At 52.1% G+C, this 14765-nt stretch overlaps 1 long non-coding RNA gene and 4 other non-coding genes across 5 annotated transcripts; 2 read left to right on the forward strand and 3 right to left on the reverse strand.

The window, feature by feature from the left end:
• Positions 1–121: 121 nt before the first annotated feature.
• On the reverse strand, positions 122–7015 carry LOC116755179. Its single transcript, XR_004350256.1, has 5 exons — positions 6821–7015; positions 6419–6501; positions 5586–6318; positions 654–5444; positions 122–229 (listed from the first exon to the last, which is right to left on the reverse strand). It is a non-coding gene; the product is annotated as an uncharacterized LOC116755179 (long non-coding RNA).
• Positions 7016–7183: 168 nt separating this feature from the next.
• Positions 7184–7347, forward strand: LOC116745130. Its single transcript, XR_004347281.1, has one exon. It is a non-coding gene; the product is annotated as a U1 spliceosomal RNA (small nuclear RNA).
• A 2116-nt stretch (positions 7348–9463) lies between these two features.
• TRNAN-GUU lies at positions 9464–9537 on the reverse strand. The gene has a single exon. It is a non-coding gene; the product is annotated as a tRNA-Asn (tRNA).
• Positions 9538–12108: 2571 nt separating this feature from the next.
• TRNAN-GUU lies at positions 12109–12182 on the forward strand. Its single transcript has one exon. It is a non-coding gene; the product is annotated as a tRNA-Asn (tRNA).
• A 2118-nt stretch (positions 12183–14300) lies between these two features.
• On the reverse strand, positions 14301–14464 carry LOC116745173. Its single transcript, XR_004347304.1, has one exon. It is a non-coding gene; the product is annotated as a U1 spliceosomal RNA (small nuclear RNA).
• Between the last annotated feature and the right edge of the window lie 301 nt (positions 14465–14765).

Genomic DNA, 14765 nt, shown 5'->3' on the forward strand with positions numbered 1-14765 from the left:
CTGTGGCCCCCTTAGCTGGGCTGAGCTTGTGGGCAAGGTGCTCTGCCAGCCTGTGTCCCTCAGTCAGCCGCTCTTAGAAGCCCTGCCCCTGGTGGTTGTCAAGGTCGTTGTGGGTGAGGAGGTCCTTGAGGTGCTGCTGGAGTAGGACAGAGTCATCTTTCACTTCCCGTAATGTCCGCCGTAACTGGGTCAGCTCTCGTGCCTGACTTCGAGTTAGGGTATCACATGTCTTAAGGTGGGACAGAAGATACAATTTTAAAATGCAAAGATGACGCACTTTTAGGGATTTCTGTGAGAACAGCCCCAAGGAGTGTGGACAGATACAGCTGGTGTGAATTGGAAAAAAACGTGAGAATGACAGGGCCAAGAATGGATGACAAGGTGTAGTCAGTCAGGAGGGGGTTGTGAGTTAAAGGTAAATGAGGTATTGATTGCACAACATTGTTGAGGGTACCAAATGCCACTGAGCTGTTGACTTGAATTTGGTGAATTTCATGATATGTGATTTTAAGTCAGTAGTGTTTTTAAAAGCAGAGTAAATGAGGCTCTGAATAACAATTGGAGTCCGTAATTCACCAATTGGTGTTCTCCTGCTGGTTTATAAATATTGTGCCATGTGCCTGCCATGAACATCTCTGCCCTCCTTATCTCACCTCTCAGCTTGCCTGGCCTTCTCTGCCAGCTTCTCTGCTAGCCTCAGCGCCTCAAACAGCAGCTTCTCACTCAGCACAGATTCAATGATGTCCTTAAATGCTTCATACTCTGAGGAAAGAGAGACGCTGCCTCAGGGGAAAGCTGGACAGGCTGCTGTGGTCACTGCCTTCAAGGGAAGAGGCAGGGTCCATCCCAAGGACAGATGTAACCTCAGTACCAGGCTCTACACAGGGATTTCCACATCTGATTCCTCAGCCTCCCACCTGCATGGCATTCGGTTACTCCCTGTTTTAGAGCTGAGGAAACAGAAGCTCCAGGGCACAGAAAGTAACTAGACAAGATGAACTGGTGTTTGGCAAACTGACACTGAATCCTGGGCCACTTACCAATACTTGCAGCCTCGTAGGTGAAACGCTGAGCAGGGGCATTCCTGGTGATTCCTGTGTGGTTGGGAAGACCCCTAGGACTATAGGACTGATGGTTCCCTTGTGCTGGGATTTCAGTAATGGACAAGTATCTCAAAGGTAAAAAACCCACCTGGATACACTTGTGTGAAAGAGAATACATGAAACCATAAGGACCTGGAAAAAAAATGTGCCCAAATACTATGAAAGTTTGTGTTATTAGACATAGTAGAACTTGAACTTACTGTGTTATACTGTGCCAGGGACTATTGTCAGAGCTTTGTCCGAATTTCCTCATTATTCATTACAACTCAAACAGGTAGCCCATGGTTTCAGTGAGAAGCAGACTCATCCTTAAGATCCTTTTAAGCAGGTACTATCCCCTGCTTCCCCCAGTGTGTAACCACCATGTCACCCCAGTGTAACTAGCACAGGGCTTTGCCAATGGGACCTCAGGGAAACCTGAACTGATGGAGTTCATCAGTCCCAGTCGTTTAGCCAACAGTGATGCAGGATCAGATACAGAACAGAAAAGATTCCAATTGACACAGTTTAGCTTGTTCCTGAGAGAAACAGGCAGTTCAGTGCCTGAACCAAGAATCAATATCTGGGATTTTAACTCTAATCTCAACCTACAACTCACCGCAAACCTGGAAAAGTGGCTCAACTCTTTGTGCCTGAGTTTTCCCATCCTCAGGGAACTGAGGGTAAAATAGCCACTTCTACCTTTCCTGGACTGTGGTCAGAATGAAATTCAAAATGACAAAGGGAATAGGAGACAAAGTCTGGAGAGTTTTTGTTTCTCAGAGGGAAGACCATGATCATTCATCACTTTGGTGGCCATGACCCCTAGGACTTAACTGTATTTCTGCAGCTGGTTGGCCAGGGAGTAGGCAGTAGCTTGGGATACAAGGAATTTCTCTGGGAGGTCTTGGAAGTCCTGCTTCTTCTTTGCCAGCTACAACTGAAGCTCCTGGTTGATTTCCGTGAGTGTAAGTTCTACCCTCAGATCAGATAAAGGGCCAAGAGATACTGCCATGGTGACATGTGGCAGAAAAGGTAGAGCCAGGGACTGGGGAGAAGAAACCCAAACATATGATGGATTAAAAACATGTGAAATCACGTAAGTTTAATCAGGACTGAGAGATGACAGAAACTGGAATTCTTAACTTACTGTTGGGCGAAACTTGAGGGTTTGCAACCGCAAAAACAAGGTTCATTATGCCAGCGCTCAGAGCCAAAGGCACCGTCTATAGCTCACACTCAGACAGGAGTGACAGAGGAGGACCCAGCATGCGAGGTTACCATCTGGAGTTGCAATAACAGAACTGGTAGCGGGGGGGGGGTCATGGAATCTTGGGGGCACCTGCCTTCCAGTTGCCTAGGCCATGCTAATACACAAGGCTGCCTGGGGTCTTGTGAAGGTCACCATTGATAGCAACCAATCCCTCAGCAGTCACTCTTAAGTTGTCTACACATGTCCTGATACCACTTACCTATCTCCTTCCAAAAGAAAATCTCAGCGGAGTTCTCATTGTTCATTCTTCGGTGCATAAAGAATTCACAGGAGAAATAGTTTGCCAACAGGTCTTAATTTCTGTAGGGCTATCATGAAGTCACCCACCTTCTCCTTAAACAGATCTTAAGGCTTTTCCACAAGTGAGACACCTCAAACTTTTACACTGTCATGAAGTTCTTCGACCCTGCTGGAGGGTCTGGAAGGAGACAGAGACGTGGCCTGATGGGGCAGGACGAAAGGCAGAGGGCCTCTCCTGCAGTTGAGGAATAACCAGGCAAGGTCCACCGGGCCCAGCACGGAGCAAAACAGGCACAGTTTGTAGAGGACCCTGTGGCACCGCTTCTGGGGGGCTTGGGCACCAGCAACAGCACACTTCTCGCCTCATCCTGAGGGTCAACTCAGGGGAAATAGGACCTGCTTCCCAGCGATGGAGCATGCGGTCCCCACGCTGGAGCTCCACGGCAGATCGAGGAGCTCAGGACTGAGCAGCGGTGCCCTGCGGGACAGTGTGGGCAGGGGCCCCACGACCTGACCCGGGGCCAGCGCAGCCGGGTCACGGTCAGGCTGGGCGTCGGTCTGCACCGCAACACCTGAGTTCTTTGAATCCACGTGGTGAGAGCAGCGACTCCCAGATGCCGCCTCGTGCTTAGCCTAGACCTCCTATTTCTATTCTTTTATGATCTCCAAGAAGTGTACTGACCTCACTCTAAATATACTGTCCGATTTTGTCATCCTAACTGCTCCCTGGGACTTGGGGGCTACTGGCCACACCAAGCCTGTTGAGTCTTGTGTAAATGAACCAGGGATCATTTTTAAGTGACATGTGAGCGGCCCCCAGTTGTGCTAAAGCCTAGTCTGTGTCTTCACAGTGCTTTCGAAGGTGTGTATGTGTGAGTAAATGTATGATATATATTTATACATGCTGCTACAGCGATACGTTAAAGGCCAACATAACTGGTGGACAGGGTCAGTGAGAGGAAATGAAACAATCTTTTCGGTGGCTATTAAAGCAAACTGTGTGTAAAGAAATACGTTTTTCTTCCCCTACTTTGTCTCTAATTTCTGCACGAGTCCCTAGGCTGAGTGGGGAAGAATAGGAAAGACAAACTGTCACGAAGAGCTCACCTCACTGTCTAACGCTTGAAGTCTAAGTTTAAAAGAATGATTTACCCTCTTGTCATTTTGTAACAATCCCCTTATCTAAAAATATTAAAGGGCAGTTCTTACATTTAGAGTGCCTGAGAATCAGCTGTGGAGATTACAGAACCTCCTTCCTGGGCTCCAATCCCCGGAGGTCTCGTTGGTGTGAGGCCCTAGAGTCTGCAGTTTTTCACGTAAACACAGACCACACGTTTCTGATGCGGGTGGGCTGCGGATCCCAGTCGAAAACCTATTGTTCTATAACACTGATTCAAACCTATAAATAAGCTTGTTTTCCTTTAATTAAGAATCCTTAATTGAAAAGTGGGTAAGTCACACCACAAATTGACATAAAGATCTCAAAGCGTTCCTTGGGAAAAGTCCTTAGTTACGTTCTTTTGCCTTCCAGAATTAAAACCAAGCACTTGCTCCACAATTATTTCCTAGTAACGGTTGAGAAATTAAAGCGAACGACAACATGAACAAAAAACTCACGGACTTCCCTGGCGGTCCAGTGTTTAGACTGTGAGCTTCCACTGCAGGGGGCAGGGGTTCGATCCGTGGTCGGGGAACTAAGGTCCCGCAGGCCCCGCCGGCGTGGCCAAAAATATAAACAAATAAAGATAAAAAATAAAATAAAAAATAAAACAACTCAAACATTGTCACCACCACCGCCACCAATTACCAAAAGACTCAGGCCTGAGGTAGACACATGCCCCACTTCCGTAGTAGATGAAGTGACCTCGACTTCTGCCTTTACGCTTGGTTAAGTATTTTCCATGAGTGCCTTTGGCTGTCACTACAGAGGAACTCACTGGCAGGATCAGCAAGAATGGATGAAAAGTCAGCCGAACTATGAAGTCTTACTTAAAGATAAAGCAGTAAAATTTGAGGACCTCTTGCCCTGTGGTGATGCAAGCATCCCGGCAAGTCTTCCTTCCTCCCGGTGCTGCCAGGGCTGGAAGGCATTGATGGTGTAATCTGTAGTCAATGGAGAACTCAAATAATGCTTTTAAGAGCTTCATTTTAAGGACGTTAACATTTATGAAAACAACAGCATATGCATCGTGTAAATCTCAGACCTGGTCTGGATTGAAACCGTGTACGAGGCCCCGTGCCCTTGTCTTTTGAAGTAAAGTGCTGACTCGAGAGTTAATGATTCGAGAATGTGAAGGCGTAGAAACAAAGAACAGCTGTTGGGCTGGGGAACGGGCAGCAGTGTAGACTATAAATCCGCCACACGGCAGAATCACCGAACTCCCGGCTCAGTGAAGCTACAGATAAAGGCCTGACACACACTCCTAAGTGGTTTTACAGGGAGCAGACCCCCTCCAGATGGAAAGTGCTGCCCACAAGCACATAGACCCTGGACTGGTTGAAACCAGAAGGTTGATGACGCTTGAAACTTCACTTTGATGCCAGCCAATCCGAGAACTGTCTGCGAGCTGATCACGCCCTGTTCCTCGAACACTGTAAGGCTCCTCACTACGCCCTCCAGGGTGGGTCACACAGTCTTGAGGGCATTAGCCCGCTGTGGCCCCCTCTGCCTGGCAAAGCAATAAAAGCTACTCTTTTCTACTTCACCCAAAACTCTGTCTCCGCATTTCTCTTTGGCACCGGTGAACAGAGGCCAAGTTTCGGCAACAGGATCCAGTCACAAATTACTTTGGGGGAAAATTCCTAAAAGCCATTCTTGTGTTTCATCCTTTGAAAAGTAGCTCTTCACCCTAAAAAAAAAAAATTCTTTTAAAAATGGTTGCAAAAAATGAATCTTTGGGATGGAGGATTCTACGGTATTTAACTTTCCATAAATTATATTCTTTCCCTCTACGTGTTAGAACCCATTCTTAAAAGCAAATGAAATCAACCTGTGTCACCACCACTGTCTTCCAATTTGCTGTAATTCCAGTGAGAACCATGTTGGGTACACCTGTGCAGGAAATAGGGCGAGAGTCCTTTAGGGAAAAAACGGAAAGGAAAAAAGATACCTAATGTAATGCTTTAAACATGTACCAGTATCTCTTGACCTGTCAACCTAGGACAGACAGACGACCTGCAGATTGATATAGGGTTCATTATGTCCCCCATCTTATTACTGCTAAGGTGAATGTGCTAGACACTTATTGAATTGGTGTTCTATGTCTGCTGTAATAAGTGACCATGAGTTTAGTGGCTTAAAAGAACACACATTTATTATATTACAGTTCTGTAGGTTAGGAGTCCAACAAAGGTCTCACTGGACTAAAATCAAGGGGTCAATAGGGCTGCCTTACCTTCTGGAGGCTCTAGGGGATAATCTGTTTCCTTATCTTTTCTAGAGATTTTTCTAGAGATCTTTTTCAGAGATTCTCTGAGCTATTACTATCCCTGGAATAAAGCATATTTCAGATGAAATGAGCCAGAGTTTATTTCTGATGGCTGCAGAGAGAGAAAGGAGGGGAAAGGGGAAAAGCAGGGGGAGGAAAGGAAGCTTCTTCCTGGAAGTTAGCTGGGTGCTGAGTTCCTTTGTTGTCGGCTCCAAGATTCTCCGGAAGAGTCAGCGTCCCCCTTGAGCCAAAGGCACCCTCAAGGATCAAGTCACTCCGCTCCTTGCTCTCTGGTCTGAAAACACAAGTTGGCTGCCTTCTTCAGCCTCCCCTCGCCCCGCCCTCAGGTCTAGCCCAGTCTCACCCAGGTGGAGAAAACAAACGAAAAAACCAACCTCGCTCTTCAAGCAAACAGGTCATCTTCCTATCCCTTATTCTGGTCATCAGCTCCTTTTTCAGAATCGTCATTTCTTGTATTCTGTATGGTGAGGAAAGGAAAAACATGGTCCCTGGTATACCACGAGATTGAAGTAGGAAGGACGTGCGCAGAAAATACACCGAGTAGCACTCTGAGATGTAACCCTGAATCTACATGTCTACACACAAGACACATACATAAATATATACTTGTATCCATTGTTTTACAACTTCTTTATTTCTTAAAAACATTTTGGATCAGCATAACACACGATCCCAGAATTCCTTTCCCCGGCGTGTAACGCAGGACAAAAGGTAAGAATTCGAGGCGGCTGGCAAAATCCGCCGGTATCTCAGATAAAGAGTAAGAGGCGTGTTACCTCGGCTTGGTGGGCTCCCGAAGTGGGCGGGCACGATGACGTCACTTCCCCCTTCAGCAGCCGGCCCGCCCATTGGTCATCTCGGCAGGGCGGGGACAGGGCAGGGGTTGGAGGAGAGGAGCCGCCTTAGAGGTCAGGAATGGGGCTTGGCTTATGTAAATCTTGCAGCGTAGGGGTACAATTCCCGGCGAGCCACTTCCCGGGCTGTGGAAGTTTTCGCGAGAAGTTGCTCGGATTTTATTAGCAGAGTCGTTTGGAGGGGCTGAGAGGCGTGGAAGGGGAGGGGGTGCGGAGGGTGGGTGGGGAGCGTGTGTGTACAGTGTAGGCGTCTAAGGCTGTACGGGGGGGCGGGGAAAGCGATTCATACTTACCTGGCAGGGGAGATACCATGATCATGAAGGTGGTTTTCCCAGGGTGAGGCTCACTCATTGCACTGCGAGTGTGCTGACCCCTGCGATTTCCCCAAATAGGGGAAACTCGACTGCGTAATTTGTGGTAGTGGGGGACTGCGTGCGCGCTCTCCCCTGGCAACCAGTGTGCTAACGATAGAATGAGGCAACGACACTTGTGGGGCCGCGTACTCTATGCAGATAGCTCGGTGAAGAGAGTCTGTTGCTACTGTTTGTCGCGCGCTGTTTTCTCCTGGTGTTTTTTTTTTTTTTTTCTTCCTGTTGTTGTGGAACCTTCGGCGTGCGGGTGCCGGGGGCACCGCCGCGCTGCTTGCTACGGCAGCGTGCGCGATAGCCGAGTTTATTTTGTTTGTTTGTTTTCCTTTTGGGGGAGAAGTGAGTGTCAGCTCTCCGCGCAAGCGCAAACAGTTTGCGTGAGTACTTAACGAGTTCGACTTCAGCTGCTCTGTGCTTTGCGAGACGCTGAGCGGTTCGGTACTTTGCTCTCCTGCCTTGTACTTTGAAACGGGAGTGCTACGCCGCGCCGCACGCAGGCACGGCAACGGCAACGGCATCTGCGCTTTTGCCTCAAACAACAGTAATAGTACCAGCCGGGGAACGTGCAAAAGAAAGTTCTCCCGGAGACCGGCCGTCCAGGTCTCCGCGGTGATGCCGTGGAAAGGGATCCGCTTGCCAATGCAAGGAACACGGGTTCGAGTTCCGGGCGGCGGCGAACATCCCACGCGCTACAGCGCAAGTGAGCTCTCGTGCGGTAACGGCTCAAGCCGGCGTGCCTGGAGCCCGCGCTCACGAGCGTCGCAGTGAGGGAGAAGCCCGGCAGCGGCAGCGGCCCCACCACGCAGTTTATTCAAACAAACGCACAAAAACGCGGCGCGCAGACAGGCCCATCTAATGAAAGAGGGCAGGGAGTGGTCCCTGCGGGAGGGGAAGCAATGCCTCCACTTTTTACTGCCGGGAGAGTTTCCCCAGCAAAGCACACGACGACAAATCCGGTGTGGGCCTTCTTACGCTGAGAGCCGAGCTGTGAGTCCAGCCAGGCCCAACGAGCTGCTGTCCGCAGGACAGACTCCCAGAGAGGGGGGAGATGCTAGAACTAATTTAGCGAGGAAGGCACTGCAGGGCCCCCCGCCACCGGGCAGCACCGTCCTGTTCCGTGCAGCTCTCGGAGGAATACTCCCCGAGGTCGGCGGAAATTTTTGACAGGACCAAGGCTCGCACAGATAGTGCTCCTCCTCCCAAGCGGACAGACTAGAAGGAAACAAACAACCAACCGCAACCAGAAAACATCGTAGTTCAGGAGGGCAGGGGGTAGAGTATTCAGGAGGAATGTCTTGCGGCAGTAGCGGGAGCTCGTTAGCCCCAGACTGAGCGCTGCTCGGAACCACTTCGCAAATCATAGAAGCAAGACCGGAAACGATCAAACAGTTTGCAAGTAACTTAAGTGCGTCCATGAACAAAGTTCAGCGTTTCCAGGAACACACAGCTCTCCAGCAAGGCACCCTTCACAAATGCCTGGCATTCCATCACAGAGTCTGAGGTATCCAAAGAGCCAGGGGAAATGACCCTTCTCCATAATGCAGAGACACCTCGGTGGTCATTTGCAAGTGACCCAGAGCTGACACCGATGTTAAAATCACCAGAGGAGGACATCAAAACATTTATTCCAAGTGTATTCCGTAGCTTCAAACAGTTAAATGTACACACACACGGGGCACATCTTTAAAAGACCCGCTCTAACGTAAAGTGAAAACTACACTGTCTGAAAGGAAATGTACTGCAAGGGATTAAGAGCGAACAGTTCGAAAACGCAGAAGAAAGAATTTTGAATAGGAATTGCGTTGACTCTGCCTTGATTGCAGATCACTTTCAGTAGAAAGCGACAGTCCCAAATGAAAGGGCTGAGGCGTCCTGAGATGGGGCGGTGAATACTCCGCGCAGGTGGTGCCATGGAGCTTGATTTATGACGTCGCAGCTTGCGTAAGGGATGGCCGCCACCCGTGTGCGTGTGCCTTCATCCTCTGGCAGGTGTCCTGGAACGTACAAGACACATGACTTAGTGAGGGCAGCCCTCCAGGTGGTGCAAAGAGACCACGGGCACCAGGTAAAAACCGGGAGCAGGCGGCGATCATCAGCTGGGTGGAGATTCCGGGAGAGGGGCGCTGGGGAGGAACTGAAACGGCAGGCGCATAAAAGCGACAGCTGAGACCTCGCTCATCAGATTCTAAGCCAAGTCCGTCCCTGGGTGGGCTCGAACCACCAACCTTTCGGTTAACAGCCGAACGCGCTAACCGATTGCGCCACAGAGACGAGCGGCTGCGAGGCATTCTGGTAACATCCTGGAATCAGAATGTATTCCCCGTCCCTTCCAACCCCAGCGGAAAAGAGATTCAAATGTCTTTATCTTATCCAACCTCGCCGGCGCTCTCAGAGACACTGAGTCTCGTGGACCGTGGACACCGAGCCCGAGTGAGCTGGGGGCTCCGACGGAACAACGCCGGGCCCACGACCATCCATCCTCGCCTGCTCCTGGCCGCCTCGAAAGCGGCCCCTCTACACGAGACGACTGCCGCCTGTCTCGGGCTCAAGTCCTCCATTTCCCACTCGTGATCGGCCTCACCCGTCGCGCTCACCGCAAGTCCCCCTCCAAGGTCCGGGTGGTCGTACGGGGGAAGGACAGCAACCGGCTGTGTCCCCACCGTTCTGCCCCCTCTGGGCGCCTCCAGAGAAGGGCTCCACGAGGCACGACCCGGAGTTTGCTCACCAGGCAGCCCCTCGCCCGGAGCAGGGCCTGGCATCCAGCAGGCGCCCAATACATGCCCGCCGCCGGGGCCCGCGGTGGTGGGTAGACCGAGAATTCTTATGCCACCTGTGTTTAGTCCTGGAGGAACCTAGACTTTTCAGATCGTCTGTTCTTCAAAACCTTTCTTCTAGCAGCTGATTTAGAACCAGATAAAAGTCCTAGAAAGGCCAGGAGGGCACCACCCCGTCCGGCTCTCAACTCCCCACCCAAGGCGGTGCTGCGGCCTCAGCCTGCGGGTGCAGGTGTCGGGTCTGAGAGGCGTGAAGGAGGAAAGCTGCAAAGGAGAAAGACGGCTGGGCTAACGTGGATCCGACCACAGCTCCTTAGGTCCCTGGTGGAGCACAGTGGTCGTGGTGTGATTGGTGCGGTGATGGAAGCCTGCCTGCTTGGGTCTGAATTCGAATCCTAACAGAAAACGGGTTTCCTGTGCCTGATCACCCCCGGCAACACCGTATGGTTCTACCTTTTGGACTTGGTGCCTTGCCCCCTACTGGCCACAGAGCAGGCGGGAGGGGTGGCGAGGCGCACACCTCATCGGAGGACTCCACGTTCTGAGGACGCCCAGACTCCGCCCGAGACCCCCACGGCCTCGAGTCAGCATTCCCTCCAGCTGTGCCCTCGTTGACGCTCCCGGTACCGCCCACTCTGAGGAGAGCGCCTGCGGCTCCAAGAACAACCTTCTCCTCTGTCTGGGAGCATTTGGCTGGGTTGATCGGAAATCTGCCCTTTTCGGGCCTCACACGTCCCGGAAAATCCTAGGGCCTAGCGCCGGCCCTGCATGGGCCTGGAGGAGTCGCTGTGTTCCTGCCGGTTGGAGCTTGGCCTGCAAAGAAAGGCTCCCGCCGATTTCGGATTTCCCCGGCCTAGGCTGTGCATGCTAATTCAAGACTCAGGAGCTGCAGCGACCCAAAACAGGGAACCTCTCCTGTCGTCTTTGCGAATGGCGTGCTCCTATACATAGAAAAATCCTCCATAACCCACACAAAACTACCAGAGTCAACAAACGAATTCTGTATAATGGCAGGGTACAAGATAGACAAAAATCAGTTGTTTTTATACACTAGCAGTGAACAATCTGAAAAAGAAATTAAGAAAACAATTCAATTTACGATAGCACCCAAAACGAATAAAATATCTACGAATTAACTTATCCAAGGAGGTGAAAGACTTCTAGACTGAAAACTACAAAACATAGCTGCAGGTGATTAAAGAATACCTAAGGCAATGGAAAGATAGCCTCTACGGATCTTTCTCTCTCTTTCTCCCTCATACTCCCAGGTTGCTTAGCCCAGCCGTCTTTCTCCTTTGCAGCTTTCCTCCTTCACGCCTCTCAGACCCGACACCTGCACCCGCAGGCTGAGGCCGCAGCACCGCCTTGGGTGGGGAGTTGAGAGCCGGACGGGGTGGTGCCCTCCTGGCCTTTCTAGGACTTTTATCTGGTTCTAAATCAGCTGCTAGAAGAAAGGTTTTGAAGAACAGACGATCTGAAAAGTCTAGGTTCCTCCAGGACTAAACACAGGTGGCATAAGAATTCTCGGTCTACCCACCACCGCGGGCCCCGGCGGCGGGCATGTATTGGGCGCCTGCTGGATGCCAGGCCCTGCTCCGGGCGAGGGGCTGCCTGGTGAGCAAACTCCGGGTCGTGCCTCGTGGAGCCCTTCTCTGGAGGCGCCCAGAGGGGGCAGAACGGTGGGGACACAGCCGGTTGCTGTCCTTCCCCCGTACGACCACCCGGACCTTGGAGGGGGACTTGCGGTGAGCGCGACGGGTGAGGCCGATCACGAGTGGGAAATGGAGGACTTGAGCCCGAGACAGGCGGCAGTCGTCTCGTGTAGAGGGGCCGCTTTCGAGGCGGCCAGGAGCAGGCGAGGATGGATGGTCGTGGGCCCGGCGTTGTTCCGTCGGAGCCCCCAGCTCACTCGGGCTCGGTGTCCACGGTCCACGAGACTCAGTGTCTCTGAGAGCGCCGGCGAGGTTGGATAAGATAAAGACATTTGAATCTCTTTTCCGCTGGGGTTGGAAGGGACGGGGAATACATTCTGATTCCAGGATGTTACCAGAATGCCTCGCAGCCGCTCGTCTCTGTGGCGCAATCGGTTAGCGCGTTCGGCTGTTAACCGAAAGGTTGGTGGTTCGAGCCCACCCAGGGACGGACTTGGCTTAGAATCTGATGAGCGAGGTCTCAGCTGTCGCTTTTATGCGCCTGCCGTTTCAGTTCCTCCCCAGCGCCCCTCTCCCGGAATCTCCACCCAGCTGATGATCGCCGCCTGCTCCCGGTTTTTACCTGGTGCCCGTGGTCTCTTTGCACCACCTGGAGGGCTGCCCTCACTAAGTCATGTGTCTTGTACGTTCCAGGACACCTGCCAGAGGATGAAGGCACACGCACACGGGTGGCGGCCATCCCTTACGCAAGCTGCGACGTCATAAATCAAGCTCCATGGCACCACCTGCGCGGAGTATTCACCGCCCCATCTCAGGACGCCTCAGCCCTTTCATTTGGGACTGTCGCTTTCTACTGAAAGTGATCTGCAATCAAGGCAGAGTCAACGCAATTCCTATTCAAAATTCTTTCTTCTGCGTTTTCGAACTGTTCGCTCTTAATCCCTTGCAGTACATTTCCTTTCAGACAGTGTAGTTTTCACTTTACGTTAGAGCGGGTCTTTTAAAGATGTGCCCCGTGTGTGTGTACATTTAACTGTTTGAAGCTACGGAATACACTTGGAATAAATGTTTTGATGTCCTCCTCTGGTGATTTTAACATCGGTGTCAGCTCTGGGTCACTTGCAAATGACCACCGAGGTGTCTCTGCATTATGGAGAAGGGTCATTTCCCCTGGCTCTTTGGATACCTCAGACTCTGTGATGGAATGCCAGGCATTTGTGAAGGGTGCCTTGCTGGAGAGCTGTGTGTTCCTGGAAACGCTGAACTTTGTTCATGGACGCACTTAAGTTACTTGCAAACTGTTTGATCGTTTCCGGTCTTGCTTCTATGATTTGCGAAGTGGTTCCGAGCAGCGCTCAGTCTGGGGCTAACGAGCTCCCGCTACTGCCGCAAGACATTCCTCCTGAATACTCTACCCCCTGCCCTCCTGAACTACGATGTTTTCTGGTTGCGGTTGGTTGTTTGTTGCCTTCTAGTCTGTCCGCTTGGGAGGAGGAGCACTATCTGTGCGAGCCTTGGTCCTGTCAAAAATTTCCGCCGACCTCGGGGAGTATTCCTCCGAGAGCTGCACGGAACAGGACGGTGCTGCCCGGTGGCGGGGGGCCCTGCAGTGCCTTCCTCGCTAAATTAGTTCTAGCATCTCCCCCCTCTCTGGGAGTCTGTCCTGCGGACAGCAGCTCGTTGGGCCTGGCTGGACTCACAGCTCGGCTCTCAGCGTAAGAAGGCCCACACCGGATTTGTCGTCGTGTGCTTTGCTGGGGAAACTCTCCCGGCAGTAAAAAGTGGAGGCATTGCTTCCCCTCCCGCAGGGACCACTCCCTGCCCTCTTTCATTAGATGGGCCTGTCTGCGCGCCGCGTTTTTGTGCGTTTGTTTGAATAAACTGCGTGGTGGGGCCGCTGCCGCTGCCGGGCTTCTCCCTCACTGCGACGCTCGTGAGCGCGGGCTCCAGGCACGCCGGCTTGAGCCGTTACCGCACGAGAGCTCACTTGCGCTGTAGCGCGTGGGATGTTCGCCGCCGCCCGGAACTCGAACCCGTGTTCCTTGCATTGGCAAGCGGATCCCTTTCCACGGCATCACCGCGGAGACCTGGACGGCCGGTCTCCGGGAGAACTTTCTTTTGCACGTTCCCCGGCTGGTACTATTACTGTTGTTTGAGGCAAAAGCGCAGATGCCGTTGCCGTTGCCGTGCCTGCGTGCGGCGCGGCGTAGCACTCCCGTTTCAAAGTACAAGGCAGGAGAGCAAAGTACCGAACCGCTCAGCGTCTCGCAAAGCACAGAGCAGCTGAAGTCGAACTCGTTAAGTACTCACGCAAACTGTTTGCGCTTGCGCGGAGAGCTGACACTCACTTCTCCCCCAAAAGGAAAACAAACAAACAAAATAAACTCGGCTATCGCGCACGCTGCCGTAGCAAGCAGCGCGGCGGTGCCCCCGGCACCCGCACGCCGAAGGTTCCACAACAACAGGAAGAAAAAAAAAAAAAAAAAACACCAGGAGAAAACAGCGCGCGACAAACAGTAGCAACAGACTCTCTTCACCGAGCTATCTGCATAGAGTACGCGGCCCCACAAGTGTCGTTGCCTCATTCTATCGTTAGCACACTGGTTGCCAGGGGAGAGCGCGCACGCAGTCCCCCACTACCACAAATTACGCAGTCGAGTTTCCCCTATTTGGGGAAATCGCAGGGGTCAGCACACTCGCAGTGCAATGAGTGAGCCTCACCCTGGGAAAACCACCTTCATGATCATGGTATCTCCCCTGCCAGGTAAGTATGAATCGCTTTCCCCGCCCCCCCGTACAGCCTTAGACGCCTACACTGTACACACACGCTCCCCACCCACCCTCCGCACCCCCTCCCCTTCCACGCCTCTCAGCCCCTCCAAACGACTCTGCTAATAAAATCCGAGCAACTTCTCGCGAAAACTTCCACAGCCCGGGAAGTGGCTCGCCGGGAATTGTACCCCTACGCTGCAAGATTTACATAAGCCAAGCCCCATTCCTGACCTCTAAGGCGGCTCCTCTCCTCCAACCCCTGCCCTGTCCCCGCCCTGCCGAGATGACCAATGGGCGGGCC

This window comes from Phocoena sinus, chromosome 1 (assembly GCF_008692025.1).
Source record: "Phocoena sinus isolate mPhoSin1 chromosome 1, mPhoSin1.pri, whole genome shotgun sequence".
NCBI classification, from domain to species: domain Eukaryota; kingdom Metazoa; phylum Chordata; class Mammalia; order Artiodactyla; family Phocoenidae; genus Phocoena; species Phocoena sinus.